Source organism: Diabrotica virgifera, chromosome 3, assembly GCF_917563875.1.
Source record: "Diabrotica virgifera virgifera chromosome 3, PGI_DIABVI_V3a".
Classification (NCBI taxonomy): Eukaryota; Metazoa; Arthropoda; class Insecta; order Coleoptera; family Chrysomelidae; genus Diabrotica; species Diabrotica virgifera.
The window spans coordinates 160410324-160430788 of NC_065445.1; the positions used below are offsets into that span (position 1 = coordinate 160410324).

Sequence of the window (20465 nt, forward strand, 5' to 3'; positions counted from 1 at the left end):
AGTAGGGAAGCTCTGCCATCAGTAATTATCAGGTTCATTTGGGAAAATCCCCTTTCACACTCACTGGAAGATATTGGTATTGTCTTTAAAGCTGTTGTCAAACGTAGCAAATTTTCTGGATAGCTATTGTTCTCACAATTTTCCCCCAAATTTCTACAATTGTCAAAAACATATTCTCTGAAGGATTTAATTACCTCTCGTTTGTTCACTTGTAGACGAACTGCGAGCGCTTCAATGTCTCTTTCCCCAAAAGTATTGTCTTTAATGTTTTTGGGCCAAGCGCTTTTGTCAACTATGCGGGCACAATTGGCCAACACTGCATCGTCTCCACTGAACATCCTCGTTTCGATTGATTGAGCAAGGTGGTCATAAAACACAACAGCATTGATGGGTCTTCTTTAGATTTCACATACAGTTCGATTCCCATAAAACTTCTGTTGTTGACAGCTGTCTCAGCTTGAGCATAAAACATTCCAGGACTGCCTATTCGAGAAACAGACGTGTTCATCAAGTTTCTTGTTAGCTCGAAATAGGTCAAGGTCTCGATGTTGTAACTCCTCACTAACATCAGATAGTTCTTGCAGTGCGTCGTACATCAGTCCCTAATTAAAAAAGAAACACCTTAATGTCAGCTTTCTGTGGAGGCCTTCGTATTTGGATCTTTCCAAAGGATCACGCGTCTGGTCTACTTTGGCTGCTGGAAAATGGTTAGCTAAGACCTCATAATTTTCCCAAACGGCCGAAACTGTGCGAAAAGTTGATGCGACCCACCGCGTGTTCAACACTCTACCGATTTTTAACAGTTGTAAACCAAGCTCATCGTGCAGCTCCCGACTGTTCTTGGGCGAGGCGTGATACAGTACGTATAGTTCGTCTATAAATCCCTTGATCCGGTTTATGCTTGCCATTTTCTTTACCACGTCACTCACACACAACTCAATTCTATGATTACGGCAATGCCAAATAACAATAGATGGAAACTTCTCTTTTAACAGTACACCAACCCCAGACTTCCCTTCAAGCATCACTGCTGCTCCATCACATGCCAAACAACAAGTCTACTTTTTAAAATGTTTTCATCTATTTTGTGCCCTTCAGGGCATTTCATAACAGCATTAAAAATTCCACGAGACGTCACATTTTCCAGTTCCACAAGGTCTAAAAACAAGTTCACAGGTGACTCCATATTTAACTTTTTTAGGCACACTCTAAGGTACAAAATAAATGTTGATTTTTTACTTAATGTTATTGACTCATCAATAATAAGCGCAAATTTATTAGTACCTTCTACAATTTCCTGTACAACTTGTTTCTTCATTTCTGAACTTATGTGAGTAATTATATTAGCACAAGCGTTCCATGAATGTAAAATTCTGCCCATATTTTAACAGCAGCTTTATGAGCAGCACTAACTTTGTGATCAAATAACTTTTTTCTTAGTGAAGTTTGTAGCTGAGCTCGACTCTCTACAGACATCACATTCAGTCCACTGCTTGACCATTTTTATACCATTTTTTTTCTACACCCAGAGATCCAACTTTTCTGCAAACGTCACAGCCTAACCACAGTATATAGAGGTTCCACAGTAAAACCACTCCTCTGTCGGCGCTTTGATCTCAAGAAGTAATACCGGCAGTACGCAATTGGTAGTTCACCAGTGGTGGATGCGGGTTTTCCCTGTTAAAAGCCGTACGTTTCTATGCGACTAGCAATGCGAGAGTGGGGCAAAAGCGACTAAGAACATTGCGTGGTCGCCATGCGCGACTACAGATTTTACTTCCAATTTTTCTGAGAGTGGTTCTACTATCCCTCTTTATACTGTGGCCTAACTTTTTGTTTTGTACAATAAGCCAATCGTTTTTCTTACAATGTTCACTCTTTTGTTCAAAAGTCCAACAGTCTGGCCAATGTTTATCACCTTCTTTGGACTAGACACTAGTGAAGGCGTTTGGTCCAATATCACTGGCGATGTTAAGCATTTTTGAAATTGTTCATCTAGTTTTCGTTTTTTGGGCCGGTTAAAATAATTAGTAATCTTCTGCATTTTTGAAGCAACACAACACTTTCATACTAAATGAGCGGAAGAGGGTAGCAGATTAGGGCGCACAAATAGGACAGTGGCAAGTACCTGTCACTTTGACCGCGGTCACTGAACTGAGTAAAATATTGGAAACAAAACAACACACGACTTTGGATAGTGCAATATTGCCGACCGCGGGGGCGGAGACTGCGGAGAGGGTAGAAGAAAGTACAGTGGTGGGATCAACATGAGTAGAATTTTATTTTGCTGACGTCACGTTGCCTAGCAATCGTCGATTCTCGCATTGTAAAATTCGTTTTGTGACGTCAGCAAAATAGAATTCTACTGATCGTGATCCCACCTGTCTTGCGTTAAATACAAAGTTGTAAGTTCTACATCGCGTCAATCGCATAATGGTTCACCTAAAGTTACAAAATATTTGTTGTTTTTTTTTGTTTTCTTGTCCCAAAAGGTGCCGGTACGGCGTACCAGCGCGTACCGTCACAAAAACAGCACTGTATATATATATATATATATATATATATATATATATATATAAATCAAAAGTATTCAACTAGTGAATGCAGAGGTTTACTCGGTCATTTAGGTTGGCAAATAAAAAAAAGAAGTCGGCTACTTCATTGGTTTAATAGAAGACGTTTCGCTTTATATTTCTAAAGCTTCATCAGTTCTCTAAAATACAAAAGATGACAAAAAGTTTATAAGCAAGTCTATACATAATATGTTTATAGTCTATAACTTACAACTCAATATGTAGATTTTTTTAAGATGTGTGAACTGTACAATTTATTCAACATTTGGAACCAACTTAAACAAAAAAAAAACTGTGCAATTATTAATGTTCATATTCGAAGATACGAAGATTTAAATCGAACATTTGCCTTCATTTAATGATCTTTCTCAAAGAAGACAAACAAAGCACTGATGCACTGATTGATTGCAGGCTACGCTAACGAAAAATTTTCAAGGGCCATATGTCACCAAATTCCAATCAACAGCGGCGCGGTGGTTGAGACACACATTTTGAACTTCTACGGGGGTCATGAAAAAATTATTTGGATGGGTCGATTTGTATAGCGGAAATATTTGTGTTTTTTTGACTTGGAAATACATGGTGATTGTGTTATTAATTTAATGGAAATAGCCACATTTTGAATTGGAGATTGATAATAGCATACCGTTTCTGGATATGCGAATCATACGTACACAGGATAACACATTGGGCACCACGTGGTACAGGAAAGAAATGGCCAGCAACCGTTTCTTAAATTACCATTCTACTCACCCAATGAGATACAAACATAACCTTGTACAAACTCTTAGCCTTAGAGTACATACGCCAGTGCTTTGTTTGTCTTCTTTGAGAAAGATCATTAAATGAAGGCAAATGTTCTCGATTTAAATCTTCGTATCTTCGAATATGAACATTAATAATTGCACAGTTTTTTTTTTGTTTAAGTTGGTTCCAAATGTTGAATAAATTGTACAGTTCACACAACATCTTAAAAAAATCTACATATTGAGTTGTAAGTTATAGACTATAAACATATTATGTATAGACTTGCTTATAAACTTTTTGTCATCTTTTGTATTTTAGAGAACTGATGAAGCTTTAGAAATATAAAGCGAAACGTCTTCTATTAAACCAATGAAGTAGCCGACTTCTTTTTTTTATTTGCCAACCTAAATGACCGAGTAAACCTCTGCATTCACTAGTTGAATACTTTTGATTTATAAATTGACGGTCGCATTATTTATAATATATATATATATATATATATATATATATATTCTATAACACTATAAAACAGTGTTGAAATTATCGGGAAATGCGGTCTGTGGCTTAGATTGAAACTACATTTAATTCTGTTGAATTCGATATTTCGATGAGTATTTATTAATTTTTCATCTTCATCAGGAACAAACTACAAAATTAACTAACAGTTAGGTACAAACATAATATTACAATGATATAACTTACGAATTGTTGTAGGTATGTTATATAAAGCAATTTAACTTAAAGCTATGCATGTCGTTTCACGAGAACGTCGAGGGCGGCACTGAATCAGGTATCTTTTCTCACATGTGTTAAGGGCCAAAAGTTCCAATATCGAGCCATCTGTTTAATATTCTGCTATTTTTAGAATTTTAAAACATTGCAGTAAATTTCGCTTGATCTACTTGTGTCTGATTTGTAATTAATTGAACGTTTATTACTGTTTATGTGGTACATCTCGAGGAACAATCTTTTCTTATAATTGCTTTCTGAATCTAAGATCTTGATATCTGACAAATTAAATTGGTGTCCTGTTGTTATGAAATGGTGTGCTGCTGCACAAGTATTTTTGTGTGTTTTGCAATCACTTTTGTGCTGCGTTATTCTTTGTTTCAACCATTGCAATGTTTGTCCTATATACTGCCCATCACATTCGAGACAAGAAAGTTGATAGATGATATGACTCTGATTTAGAAGCGGTGTCTGGTCTTTAAGCTTCGAGAATAAGCTATTGTTGGATATGCTATTGTATTTCGCTATTTTGATTTTCGGAATTCCGTTCAGCAGCTTGATTATATTGTTGGTTAAGCCATTTATGAAGGGCAACTTTTTGTAAATCACGGGATCTGATGGTCTTTTGTCACGTTGCCCGTCGTATAAGTCTGAGTTATATATCAGTTGCTTAAGAATTTTACTTGGATAGCCGTTGTTCAAGAATATGTTATAGAGTATTTTTAAATTCTTTTGTGTGAACAGGTCATTGCTGATGTGTAAAATTCTGTTTTTCATTGTCACAACAGTGTTGTGTTTTTGGCTTTTTGAGTGCTGAGAGAAATAATTTATATATCTTCCAGAGTCAGTTGGTTTCTGATACCAATCCAAAATTATCTTGTTCTCTGTGGTTCTTATCACCTTAGTGTCTAAAAAGGGCACACTTTGTTCTTTCTCCTCCTCAACGGTAAATTGTAGGTGTTTGTGAAATCCATTGAAGAGGTCCAGTGTAGTTTGAATAGAGTCCTCGGGGATCGCACTTATCACATCATCCACATATTTGTATATGAACGGTAACTTGAACGGTAGTCGTGGAATTACTATATCAAATAGATGATCTAAAACTATGGTGGCTAGAATGGGGCTGATAGGAGAGCCCATGGGAGTGCCAAAAATTTGTGAGTAAAAAGTTCCCCCGAAAGAAAAGTAAACATTAGAAAAAATAAAATCGATTAGTTTGAAGAAGTTATTCTTACTTAGTGTGGTGTTGGGTTCAATTAAGTGCCAATTTTGCTCTAAAATTTCAATGATCAAGTTGAGAGGAATATTCGTGAAAAGCGATACCGCATCTAAGGATATAAGTACATAGGTTTGAGGAATTGTAACATTCTTAATTAGTTCTACAAACGTAAATGTATCTTTCACGTTATAATTAGTTTGATATTCAAAAGTGGCAGTTAGAATGTTTGCCAAGTATTTCGAGATGTTGTATGTAGTGGAGTTGATTGAGCTGATGATAGGGCGAAGAGAAACATTGCTTTTGTGAATTTTTGGTAGACAGTATAACTTTGGAAACATCGAGTTGTAGATCATTAGTTGTTTTGCAGCATTAGCGTCTATCTCACCTATGGATTTCAGGTTCTTAACAATGATCTACAACTCGATGTTTCCAAAGTTATACTGTCTACCAAAAATTCACAAAAGCAATGTTCCTCTTCGCCCTATCATCAGCTCAATCAACTCCACTACATACAACATCTCGAAATACTTGGCAAACATTCTGCCACTTTTGAATATCAAACTAATTATAATGTGAAAGATACATTTACGTTTGTAGAACTAATTAAGAATGTTACAATTCCTCAAACCTATGTACTTATACCCTTAGATGCGGTATCGCTTTTCAAGAATATTCCTCTCAACTTGATCATTGAAATTTTAGAGCAAAATTGGCACTTAATTGAACCCAACACCACACTAAGTAAGAATAACTTCTTCAAACTAATCGATTTTATTTTTTCTAATGTTTACTTTTCTTTCGGGGGAACTTTTTACTCACAAATTTTTGGCACTCCCATGGGCTCTCCTATCAGCCCCATTCTAGCCACCATAGTTTTAGATCATCTATTTGATATAGTAATTCCACGACTACCGTTCAAGTTACCGTTCATATACAAATATGTGGATGATGTGATAAGTGCGATCCCCGAGGACTCTATTCAAACTACACTGGACCTCTTCAATGGATTTCACAAACACCTACAATTTACCGTTGAGGAGGAGAAAGAACAAAGTGTGCCCTTTTTAGACACTAAGGTGATAAGAACCACAGAGAACAAGATAATTTTGGATTGGTATCAGAAACCAACTGACTCTGGAAGATATATAAATTATTTCTCTCAGCACTCAAAAAGCCAATAACACAACACTGTTGTGACAATGAAAAACAGAATTTTACACATCAGCAATGACCTGTTCACACAAAAGAATTTAAAAATACTCTATAACATATTCTTGAACAACGGCTATCCAAGTAAAATTCTTAAGCAACTGATATATAACTCAGACTTATACGACGGGCAACGTGACAACAGACCATCAGATCCCGTGATTTACAAAAAGTTGCCCTTCATAAATGGCTTAACCAACAATATAATCAAGCTGCTGAACGGAATTCCGAAAATCAAAATAGCGAAATACAATAGCATATCCAACTATAGCTTATTCTCGAAGCTTAAAGACCAGACACCGCTTCTAAATCAGAGTCATATCATCTATCAACTTTCTTGTCTCGAATGTGATGGGCAGTATATAGGACAAACATCGCAATGGTTGAAACAAAGAATAACGCAGCACAAAAGTGATTGCAAAACACACAAAAATACTTGTGCAGCAGCACACCATTCCATAACAACAGGACACCAATTTAATTTGTCAGATATAAAGATCTTAGATTCAGAAAGCAATTATAAGAAAAGATTGTTCCTCGAGATGTACCACATAAACAGTAATAAACGTTCAATTAATTACAAATCAGACACAAGTAGATTAAGCGAAATTTACTGCAATGTTTTAAAATTCTAAAAATGGCAGAATATTAAACAGATGGCTCGATATTGGAACTTTTGGCCCTTAACACATGTGAAAAAAGATACCTGATTCAGTGCCGCCCTCGACGTTCTCGTGAAACGACATGCATAGCTTTAAGTTAAATTGCTTTATATAACATACCTACAACAATTCGTAAGTTATATCATTGTAATATTATGTTTGTACCTAACTGTTAGTTAATTTTGTAGTTTGTTCGTGATGAAGATGAAAAATTAATAAATACTCATCGAAATATCGAATTCAACAGAATTAAATGTAGTTTCAATCTAAGCCACAGACCGCATTTCCCGATAATTTCAACACTGTTTTATAGTGTTATAGAATATACTTGCACGGTCGATAAATACATCGGATTTCGAATCCAGTTCTATATATATATATATATATATATATATATATATATATATATATATATATATATATATATAAGAAGACAATGAGTCTTTGCTGACAGTAATTATATAAATTTGGTTATTGGGTTATGCAGCAAATGAAAAAGTGTACTCTTTTAAATTTCTTTAATCCGAGCTTTCGGTTAAGATTTTAACCATCATCAGGGTGCTACAAAGATATTTTTGGTGTAAGATAATATGAAAACATGTATAAAATTTTGTACTTACAAACTTATTGAGGATATTTCAAATATGGTGTAACTAAAATGAGAATCAAACTTAACATGGTCATGTAAATGCTTCAATGGAAAAAACGTAAAATAAAGTAGTAATTTAGTAAAATAAAAGTTAATTAATTTAGCACAACTTCAAAATCAATAAAAGATAAAATGACATTTAGACATGACATGACATTATTTGAAATATCTTACAAAAATTTTTTAATATAGATGAACAATTTATTGAAGGACCAATAGGGTCAATGATAAGAATTGAAATGTTTTTAATTTTTATAAAATATTGTTAGCACTATAGAGGGATCGCAGTGATTGTGACTATAGGCCGACTATACTCAAAGGTAACACGAAACCTAATAGAAAATGATATTAAAGACAAAAAACCCGAAGAACAAGCGGGATATAGGGCCGGACGCTCCAATATGGATATTTTTTTTTTTTTTTTTTTTTTTTTTTTTTTTTTTTCATTAAAATTTGCAATGGAAAAACTAGTGCAGAGAAATAGAGAAATTATATAGCTTCAATAGATTTGGAAAAAGCATATGACAGTGTACCGACCTCCCAACTATGGATAGAATGGGTAAATTGAAAATAAATCCAATTCTTATTAACGCCACTCAAAATTATTACGAACAAAAGTTTGCAAGAATTAAAATGGGACAAGAAATGACCTCTCCTTTTCAAACAACAAAGGGACTTGAAACAAGGCTGCTGTCTGTCACCTATCTTTTTAAAATTTATTTTTGTTAATTTAAATCTCTGCCCTTGTTAATTCTTTCCCTGATTTCATCTGCGCTATTTCCCTTCTTGTTGAAAATGACCCCCAAATATTTGCAGGATGCACGCCTTTGATTTTGTCGTCTTCCAAGACTAGGTCACATATTTCATCTGTTACATATAGAGATATTCATATTTTGTCATATTCATGTTTAGACCTGCCACCTCATATTCTTCTTGCAGTTTTCTTACCATATAACTGAGATCGTCGTATATAACGTGTTTTCTTCCACCTTTATTCCCATGCTTCTAAAAATTTTTTTTTTACCCATTTCACTAAGAATCTGTCCAAATAGATTTTAAAAAGATAGGTGACAGACAGCAGCCTTGTTTCAAGTCCCTTTGTTGTTTGAAAAGGAGAGGTCATTTCTTGTCCCATTTTAATTCTTGCAAACTTTTGTTCGTAGTAATTTTGAGTGGCGTTAATAAGAATTGGATTTATTTTCAATTTACCCATTCTATCCATAGTTGGGAGGTCGGTACACTGTCATATGCTTTTTCCAAATCTATTGAAGCTATATAATTTCTCTATTTCTCTGCACTAGATTTTCCATTGCAAATTTTAATGAAAAAAAAAAAAAAAAAAAAAAAATATCCATATTGGAGCGTCCGGCCCTATATCCCGCTTGTTCTTCGGGTTTTTTGTCTTTAATATCATTTTCTATTAGGTTTCGTGTTACCTTTGAGTATAGTCGGCCTATAGTCACAATCACTGCGATCCCTCTATAGTGCTAACAATATTTTATAAAAATTAAAAATATTTCAATTCTTATCATTGACCCTATTGGTCCTTCAATAAATTGTTCATCTATATTAAAAAATTTTTGTAAGATATTTCAAATAATGTCATGTCATGTCTAAATGTCATTTTATCTTTTATTGATTTTGAAGTTGTGCTAAATTAATTAACTTTTATTTTACTAAATTACTACTTTATTTTACGTTTTTTCCATTGAAGCATTTACATGACCATGTTAAGTTTGATTCTCATTTTAGTTACACCATATTTGAAATATCCTCAATAAGTTTGTAAGTACAAAAAAATTTTATACATGTTTTCATATTATCTTACACCAAAAATATCTTTGTAGCACCCTGATGATGGTTAAAATCTTAACCGAAAGCTCGGATTAAAGAAATTTAAAAGAGTACACTTTTTCATTTGCTGCATAACCCAATAACCAAATTTATATATATTTATATATATATATATATATATATATATATATATATATATATATATATATATATATATATATATATATATATATATATATATATATATGCTTTCTGTTGTTTTCCGGGTTTGACTTCGCGTTGAATAATTTTGGTTTCGATAAAAACCATTATTTTGACGACGTTTCGGCAAGATCTCACTTGCCATTGTCAAGTCAGGTAGTTCCGCTTCTCGCTGCTGCTTGAAGTAAACTGAATTTTTACTCACGATACCGTCGCTTATGTAGTTGATCCTGATGCTGCTTGCCCTGCGCGAACTCTGGCTCTTGTTATTGGTCCGGTGTAGGTTGCAGTCGTCGGCGGGATTTACGCGTGGATGTTGCGGCCTGATTTATTTTGGTCTTTTTCTTCAATACCGTTTTCCAAGTTGTAGGAAGCCGTTGCGCATCATCTCTTTGGTTTAAGCCGTTGGGATTTCTTTCAATTTCTATCGATTCTCTGATTTCCCGTTTTCTTTTTATTTCGATGTTAGCTAACATCGTTGTTTGGTTCAGGTTTATTGTGTGTCCTGTATTTGCGACATGTTGAGCCAGGGATGACGTGGTTTCTCCCCTTTCGATAGCATTTCGGTGTTCTTCTCGTCTTACCTGGATTCTTCGGTTGGTCTGTCCAATGTACGACTTTCCACAATCCCCACACGGAATCTCGTATACACCTTGGCTTTCTAACGATATTTTGCTCTTTGGTGTTGGTAAAATAGTTGAGATCTTTCTGTCCGTATTAAATATCGTTTCTATGTTGTGTTTTCTCAGCACTCTCCCTATTTTCTCTGTCGTACCCTTCACATATGGCAGAATGGTTTTGCCGATCGGCTTATTGTCTTCTGTAGGGTCCTTATCTCTTCTTCGAGCATTTTGAGCTTTTTCGATGTTGTATGTTGAGAAGCCGTTTTTTCTTAACGCTGTTTTCACGTTATGCATTTCTTCATTTTGATGTTCTTGGCCTGTCAGTCTTTCGGATCTTGTAATCAAGGTTTTGATGACTGAATGCAATTGTGCAGGATGGTGGTGTGAAGCAGCATTTAGATATCTATCGGTATGTGTCGGTTTCCGATACACTGTATGGCCTATGTGTCCGTCTTGTTTCTTTATTATTAACACATCTAAGAATGGAATTTGATCGTTTTCTTCCAGTTCCATGGTAAACTGAATTTTATGGTGGATATTGTTGATGTGTTCTAAAAAAGCCTTTAGTTTTTCTTCTCCGTGGGTCCAGATAATAAAAGTGTCATCCACGTATCTAAGCCACAGTTTGGGTTTGTATTCAGCTGTTTCTATTGCCCGCTGTTCTATTTCCTTCATAAACAAGTTCGCTATTACTGGTGACAGTGGAGAACCCATCGGTGCTCCCTCAATTTGTTTATATCTTTGTTCCTTATAGATGAAATAAGTGTTATTTAAACAGTGTTTGGTTAGGTTTAGTGTATCCGGTGATATTGGATACTTTTTGCTTATGATGTCCAGTGATTCATCTATAGGAACATTCGTGAAAAGTGAGACAACATCGAAGCTGACTAGCAAATGTCCCGGCTCAAGAGTCACACCTTTTATACGCTCGATGAAGTGGCTCGCGTTCTTGACGTAAGAATCCGCTTCTTCCGCGTATGGTTGCATCTGTTGGGCCAGAAATTTCGCCAGCGGTTGTAAGGGAGATCCGATGGAACTCACAATTGGTCGCAGTGGTAATCCTGCCTTGTGTACCTTGGGTAGGCCGTAAAATTTTGGGCATCTAGATGACTTCTCTCTAGGTATGAGATGGACCTGTTGTTCTTTATTGATATTTGAGGCTTTGATCTTGGCTTTTGTTATTTTCAGGACAATGTTAAAGAACAACAGGTCCATCTCATACCTAGAGAGAAGTCATCTAGATGCCCAAAATTTTACGGCCTACCCAAGGTACACAAGGCAGGATTACCACTGCGACCAATTGTGAGTTCCATCGGATCTCCCTTACAACCGCTGGCGAAATTTCTGGCCCAACAGCTGCAACCATACGCGGAAGAAGCGGATTCTTACGTCAAGAACGCGAGTCACTTCATCGAGCGTATAAAAGGTGTGACTCTTGAGCCGGGACATTTGCTAGTCAGCTTCGATGTTGTCTCACTTTTCACGAATGTTCCTATAGATGAATCACTGGACATCATAAGCAAAAAGTATCCAATATCACCGGATACACTAAACCTAACCAAACACTGTTTAAATAACACTTATTTCATCTATAAGGAACAAAGATATAAACAAATTAAGGGAGCACCGATGGGTTCTCCACTGTCACCAGTAATAGCGAACTTGTTTATGAAGGAAATAGAACAGCGGGCAATAGAAACAGCTGAATACAAACCCAAACTGTGGCTTAGATACGTGGATGACACTTTTATTATCTGGACCCACGGAGAAGAAAAACTAAAGGCTTTTTTAGAACACATCAACAATATCCACCATAAAATTCAGTTTACCATGGAACTGGAAGAAAACGATCAAATTCCATTCTTAGATGTGTTAATAATAAAGAAACAAGACGGACACATAGGCCATACAGTGTATCGGAAACCGACACATACCGATAGATATCTAAATGCTGCTTCACACCACCATCCTGCACAATTGCATTCAGTCATCAAAACCTTGATTACAAGATCCGAAAGACTGACAGACCAAGAACATCAAAATGAAGAAATGCATAACGTGAAAACAGCGTTAAGAAAAAACGGCTTCTCAACATACAACATCGAAAAAGCTCAAAATGCTCGAAGAAGAGATAAGGACCCTACAGAAGACAATAAGCCGATCGGCAAAACCATTCTGCCATATGTGAAGGGTACGACAGAGAAAATAGGGAGAGTGCTGAGAAAACACAACATAGAAACGATATTTAATACGGACAGAAAGATCTCAACTATTTTACCAACACCAAAGAGCAAAATATCGTTAGAAAGCCAAGGTGTATACGAGATTCCGTGTGGGGATTGTGGAAAGTCGTACATTGGACAGACCAACCGAAGAATCCAGGTAAGACGAGAAGAACACCGAAATGCTATCGAAAGGGGAGAAACCACGTCATCCCTGGCTCAACATGTCGCAAATACAGGACACACAATAAACTTGAACCAAACAACGATGTTAGCTAACATCGAAATAAAAAGAAAACGGGAAATCAGAGAATCGATAGAAATTGAAAGAAATCCCAACGGCTTAAACCAAAGAGATGATGCGCAACGGCTTCCTACAACTTGGAAAACGGTATTGAAGAAAAAGACCAAAATAAATCAGGCCGCAACATCCACGCGTAAATCCCGCCGACGACTGCAACCTACACCGGACCAATAACAAGAGCCAGAGTTCGCGCAGGGCAAGCAGCATCAGGATCAACTACATAAGCGACGGTATCGTGAGTAAAAATTCAGTTTACTTCAAGCAGCAGCGAGAAGCGGAACTACCTGACTTGACAATGGCAAGTGAGATCTTGCCGAAACGTCGTCAAAATAATGGTTTTTATCAAAACCAAAATTATTCAACGCGGAGTCAAACCCGGAAAACAACAGAAAGCACATATAGCTCCCGCGGAAACTTCAAGTGTAACATATATATATATATATATATATATATATATATATATATCATAAAGGAGTACGACCGTCAATTCCAATATAACAAAGGAGCACTCGTCAGTGTAGGGTTTTATCGGTCAAGTGGGTGAAAAAAGAGACAAAGAATTCAGCTACTTCATCTATTTATTGAAGACGTTTCGTCTACTGCTCAGTAGACATCATCAGTTCATCTACAAAAAGAGTGGTATAAGAAACAACATCCAAAAGAGAGGTAAAAAAGCACTAGCGTTACCTTAAAAAGACATGTAGCAAAAGATAAGATGTACATAGTAAAAAAAACCTTATCCATGAACCAACGTAATGTAAAAGTATATAACATTTAAGTGTATAGTTAATATTTAAAAAACTTTAGTACAGCCAAAGACAAGACCATGTGGTAACAGTCACATATAAAAAACAAGTGTAAAAAAAGCCGGCTTGCTTTTTTAAAGTCAAGAATGACTTCAATTACGTTGGTTCATGGATAAGGTTTTTTTTTACTATGTACATCTTATCTTTTGCTACATGTCTTTTTAAGGTAACGCTAGTGCTTTTTTACCTCTCTTTTGGATGTTGTTTCTTATACCACTCTTTTTGTAGATGAACTGATGATGTCTACTGAGCAGTAGACGAAACGTCTTCAATAAATAGATGAAGTAGCTGAATTCTTTGTCTCTTTTTTCACCCACTTGACCGATAAAACCCTACACTTACGAGTGCTCCTTTGTTATATATATATATATATATATATATATATATATATATATATATATATATATATATATATATATATATATATATATATATATATATATATATATATATATATATATATATATGCTTTCTGTTGTTTTCCGGGTTTGACTCCGCGGTTTTGAGAAAAACCATTATTTTGACGACGTGTCGGCAAGATCTCACTTGCCATTGTCAAGTCAGGTGGTTCTTGCTGCTGCTTGAAGTAAACTGAATTCTTATTCACGATACCGTCACTTATGTAGTTGATCCTGATGTTGCTGCTTGCCCTGTGCGAACTCGGGCTCTTGTTATTGGTCCGGTGTAGGTTGCAGTCGTCGGAGGGATGTTACGCGTGGATGTTGCGGCCTGATTTATTTTGGTCTTTTTCTTCAGTACCGTTTTCCATGTTGTAGGAAGCCGTTGCGCATCATCTCTTTGGTTTAAGCCGTTGGGATTTCTTTCAATTTCTATCGATTCTCTGATTTCACGTTTTCTTTTTACTTCGATGTTAGCGAACATCGTTGTTTGGTTCAGGTTTATTGTGTGTCCTGTATTTGCGACATGTTGAGCCAGGGATGACGTGATTTCTCCCCGTTCGATAGCATTTCGGTGTTCTTCTCGTCTTACCTGGATTCTTCGGTTGGTCTGTCCAATGTACGACTTTCCTTATCTCTTCTTCGAGCATTTTGAGCTTTTTCGATGTTGTATGTTGAGAAGCCGTTTTTTCTTAAAGCTGTCTTCACGTTATGCATTTCTTCATTTTGATGTTCTTGGTCTGTCAGTCTTTCGGATCTTGTAATCAAGGTTTTGATGACTGAATGCAATTGTGCAGGATGGTGGTGTGAAGCAGCATTTAGATATCTGTCGGTATGTGTCGGTTTCCGATACACTGTATGGCCTATGTGTCCGTCTTGTTTCTTTATTATTAACACATCTAAGAATGGAATTTGATCGTTTTCTTCCAGTTCCATGGTAAACTGAATTTTATGGTGGATATTGTTTATGTGTTCTAAGAAAGCCTTTAGTTTTTCTTCTCCGTGGGTCCAGATGATAAAAGTGTCGTCCACGTATCCAAGCCACAGTTTGGTTTTGTATTCAGCTGTTTCTATTGCCCGCTGTTCTATTTCCTTCATAAACAAGTTCGCTATTACTGGTGACAGTGGGGAACCCATCGGTGCTCCCTCAACTTGTTTATATCTTTGTTCCTTATAGATGAAATAAGTGTTATTTAAACAGTGTTGGGTTAGGTTTAATGTATCCGGTGATATTGGATACTTTTTGCTTATGATGTCCAGTGATTCATCTATAGGAACATTCGTGAAAAGTGAGACTACATCGAAGCTGACTAGCAAATGTCCCGGCCCAAGAGTCACACCTTTTATACGCTCGATGAAGTGGCTCGCGTTCTTGACGTAAGAATCCGCTTCTTCCGCGTATGGTTGCAGCTGTTGGGCCAGAAATTTTGCCAACGGTTGTAAGGGAGATCCGATGGAGCTCACAATTGGTCGCAGTGGTAATCCTGCCTTGTGTACCTTGGGTAAGCCGAAAAATTTTGGGCATCTTGATGACTTCTCTCTAGGTATGAGATGGACCTGTTGTTCTTTATTGATATTTGAGGCTTTGATCTTGGCTTTTGTTATTTTCTCTAGATAGGTTGTCGGGTCTGACGAGATCCTTTGATATGTTGTATCATTTAAGATGTCGTTTATTTTTGTTTCGTAGTCTTGAATATTCATCACTACCGTAGCATTGCCTTTATGATAGTCCAGGATTACTAGGGCTATCTTCTCCCGGTAAGGGTGGTTAACCCTTATCCGAGGGGTGGAATGATTAATAGTCGTTTCACTGTTGAAGTTGTTTTATTATACTCGCATGAGTACAAGCTGGTAGCAACCTACGTAACGTCGTCTCTCGGAATGTAGATGACACTATCTTTTAATGTGAATAATCTTACATCTAATAAAATAGAATGACGAATGTGGAATGTGTAATGAGCATTCCCTTATTATGTTTTGGTTGTATAAATATATTTAAAAGTGCAAAGTCAGCGTCGACCCTGAAAAGTGTTTATAGTGGCTGTATGTATAATTACACCTCACGATCTAGGTCAACAATGTTTATGTAACGAAAGAAGGTTGGAATTGTTTATGATGACATTTAAATAACCGAAAGAAATTAGCGTAGATAATTAAAGGGTGTTTTTAAAAGATATCTAATGAGTACAGATGAATTCTTGTACACCTTTCCCTCCTAAGAATTTTCTGACTACGGGCAGAAAATTTTGCAAGTAGTGCTACCAACCCATACTGTGTTATAATCAATACAAAAAATTTATTTTATATACAAACTTCCTAAAACTACGTAAATACATAAATAAAAATAAAAATGTTCGTTTAACAACATTGTTTCATCACACTTGTCACTCACTGTGTTTTCGGATTGTAAGCATATAATCTATTCTTATGTATTTCCTTGATTTTATTGTTTTCTATTCTGATTTTACAATTAACGTTATTTACTTCTGTTATTGTGAAAGGACCTACATAAAGACTATCAAACTTACCATTCTCTTCCCTTTTTACCAGGACTAGGTCTCCTATTTTAAAGTTTTGAGGTGTTGCTTTGAGCTTATTCTTTTCTTGCCGCTCTTTTTTGTGTTTTAATAAGAAGGTTCTGGCTCTCTCGTGTGCGCTTTGTAATTTGTATCGTAACTCATTGTAGTAGGCATCTATATTGTAACATGGTTGAATCTCCTGTGTAAGGTCTTCCGGTAGGTTAACCTTCCTGCCATATAGCAGTTCGAACGGTGTGTATCCATGATACGCGTTAGGGGTTGTATTGTAGCAGTATGTGAACATTCTGCAACACACATCCCAATTTTCTCTGGCTTCGTCTATGAATGCTCTTACGTACTCGTTCAACGTTCTGTGTAGTTTTTCGCAACTTCCAATGGACTGTGGGTGGTATGCCATTGAAAAGTTGTGCTCTATTTTTAATAGCTTTGTTAATTCCTGCATTACTTCGTTCTTATACTCTGTGCCTTGGTCTGTTCTTATTTGCTTCATGAGTCCGTATGTTGGTATGAAATGATCAAAGATTCCTCTTGCTATTGTCTCTGCTTCTTTATTGCACACTGGTATGCTGACCGCGTATTTTGTCAGTTCACACAACATTGTGATACAGTATCTATTACCTTCATTACTTCTAGTGAATGGACCTATTGTATCTATGTATACTATGTCCCATGGTTTGGAAGATGTGTCCGATATCACGAACTCTTCGACATGTGTTCTTTTCGGTTTGTTAATTTGACATTTGTGGCATTGTTTAACGTATTTTCTTACGTCTTTTTCCAAATTTTTCCATCGGAATCTTGCCTTTAGCATCTTTATTAGTCTATTATTCCCTACGTGTCCTCCGAACATCGGGTGATTATGGTATTCTTCTATTAATCTGTGTTTTTCTTTGTCATCTTTTATTGTTTCTGGTACTTCACATATGTATATTTCTATATTCTTCAATTTTTTATTTCCTTCTTTAATAAATTCATCAATTGTGCACAATTTAAAAATAATATCATTTACGTATATCTTTACTTTACGTACTGCATTCTCTACCGCCAGCTTATCAAGCTGTGCCAACGCTTGGTTTAAATCGAAATGATCCAATCCTGTGGCTATGCTTTTGTGGCATTTTATTTTGGTTTTGGCCCTAATGCTCAGTCTTGGTGAGATTAGTTCTGCTCCAAAGGACAAAATTGGTAGTCTATGCGCCTCTAAATTATTTAGTACCTTCCTTACTGTCTGTTTGGTGGCTTCTGGCTGTAGTGCGAGTTCACTTTCAGCCTTTGTTTGTCTTGCTTCCTTCTCCTTTTCTCTTGCTTGAGCTCTTGTTATAGCTAGTATATGGGTGTTGTCTATGTATAGGTTCTTTAGTTGATGCAATGTTATTCTTGAAAGGCTGTCTGCGTAGTTACTTTTCCCTGTTATATACTCTATTTCGAAGTCATATTCTTCTAGGTCTAATCTGATCCTCGTGAGTTTTGAGGTTGGTTCTTTCATTGCAAATAGGTGTGTCAAAGGTTTATGGTCTGTTTTTACTTTGAATGTTGGTGCTCCATATAGATAACATTTAAAATAATTAATTCCCCAATGAATCGCTAGTAATTCCTTAACGATTATAGGTTTATTACATTCTCCTTTACTAAAACTTCTTGATGCATATGCTATAGGTAGGTCTATTCCGTTGTAATCTTGACTTAGGATTGCTGAACAACTCTCATTGGATGCGTCTGTTGTTAGGATAAACTGTTTGTTGAAATCAGGATATTTTAAAATTGGTGGTTTCGTCAGAGATGCTTTAAGCTTTTTGAATGCTTTTTCACACTCCTCAGACCAAAAAAATTCTACTCCTTTCCTCGATAATCTGTTGGGTGGTCTGCATATTTCCGCAAAATTTTTAATAAAACGTCTATAATAGTTGCAAAATGCTACAAATCTCTTTGTTTCTTCCGCTGTCTTAGGTGTCGGATATTGTTCAATTGCTGCATACTTCGCTTTGTCGGGTGATACTCCCTTTTGAGAAAGATCATGTCCTAAATATGTTACTTCCCTTCTAAAAAATTGACATTTTCCTGGGTTAAGTTTCAAATTGAATTTTCGACATGTCTAAAATGTCTTTTTCAGGTTGTCTAGGTGATGTTTTTCGGATATTCCAATTACTACGATATCGTCCATGTAAAGAAATGCTTTGTCTGGTGTTAATCCTGAAAATGCTATTGACGTCATTCTTGAAAAGCTATTCGGGCTTACATTTAATCCAAAAGGTAATCTGGTAAATTGAAATGCTCCGTTTTCCGTGCTAAACGATGTGTATTTTCTCGATGACTTTTCTAATGGTATTTGATGAAAACCTGACATTAAGTCTATAACTGAAAACCATTTTGCTCTTCCTAGTTGATCTAATATCGAATCTATTCTTGGTAATGGGAATTTGTCTGTAACTATCTTCTTGTTCAATTGTCTAAAATCTATGCATAATCTCCATGCTTTTCCTCCATCTATAGCTTTTTTCGGTACCAGTACTACTGGGCTGTTGTACTCGGATGTAGATGGTTATATGATTCCTTGGTCTCTTAGTTTTTGTACTTGTCGATTTAATTCCTCTGTTTGCGCATGAGGTGTCCTATAATTCTTGATATATACCGGAGTTTGGTCTTTAACTCTTAGTTTCTGTTCGTAGAAATTGTTACAGGTTAACATATCATGCCTTAGGGCGAATATGTCTGCATATTCTTCGCATAACGATACTAAGTTATCTCGTATATATTCTGGTATGTCTAATTTCAGTGATTCTCGTAATTCTTTTTTCCTATCCTTGCTGTCGTTGACTAGTCTATATACAGAGAGAATCTGTAAAGTGGAATAAATTCAATATCTCAAATACTAATTGTTTTTTTGGAAAATGCTCAGACCCGTCGATTAGTATTTCAAATTGTCCTTTTTGACATTCAATAAAAATGTATACAGGGTGTCCCAATTTAGAGATATGACGTCATCGTCGATTTTCTTAAATGGCAACACTGTCATTTTGATAGCTAATTTGATAGGGTTTGTAAAGTTATACATAACTGCAAAATATCAAATTTTTATTCTCTACCATTTACAAGATAATAGAAAATAACAAAGTTATATCTGTAATTTGGAATATATTCAATAATTAAAATACTAACTGTTTTTTTGAAAAATGCTCCGACCCGTCGATTAGTAGGTATATCAAATTGTCATTTTTGACATATAATAATAATGTATACAGGGTGTCCCAATTTAGAGATATGACGTCATCGTTGATTTTCTTAAATGGCAACACTATCATTTTGATAGCTATTTTGATAGCGTGTGTAAAGTTATACAGATCTGAAAAATTTCAAAATTTTATTCCCTACCATTTACAAGATAATAAAAAATAACAAAGTTATGAAGAACAAGAAGTAATCAAATAATAATTGAATTTATTTATTTCAATTAAGCAAATGCTCATAACGTTGCCCATTGACAATTTGACAATAATTGAGGGCAACATTATGAGTTTTTGCTTAATTTATTGAAATAATTAAATTCAATTATTAGTTGATTACTTCTTTTTCATAACTTTGTTATTTTTTATTATCATCTAAATGGTAGAGAATACAAATTTGAAATTTTGCAGTTGTGTATAACTTTACACACCCTATCAAAATAGCTATCAAAATGACAGTGTTGTCATTTAAGAAAATCAACGATGACGTCATATCTCTAAATTGGGACACCCTGTATACATTATTATTATATGTCAAAAAGGACAATTTGATATACTAATCGACGGG

General features: G+C 35.6%; 1 protein-coding gene across 4 annotated transcripts in view; it reads right to left on the reverse strand.

Annotated features, from left to right (window-relative positions):
* The window catches only part of LOC126882177 (condensin complex subunit 1), an 827360-nt gene that overhangs the window by 769915 nt on the left and 36980 nt on the right, over nt 1–20465 (reverse strand). The gene's annotated exons all lie outside the window — the stretch shown is intronic.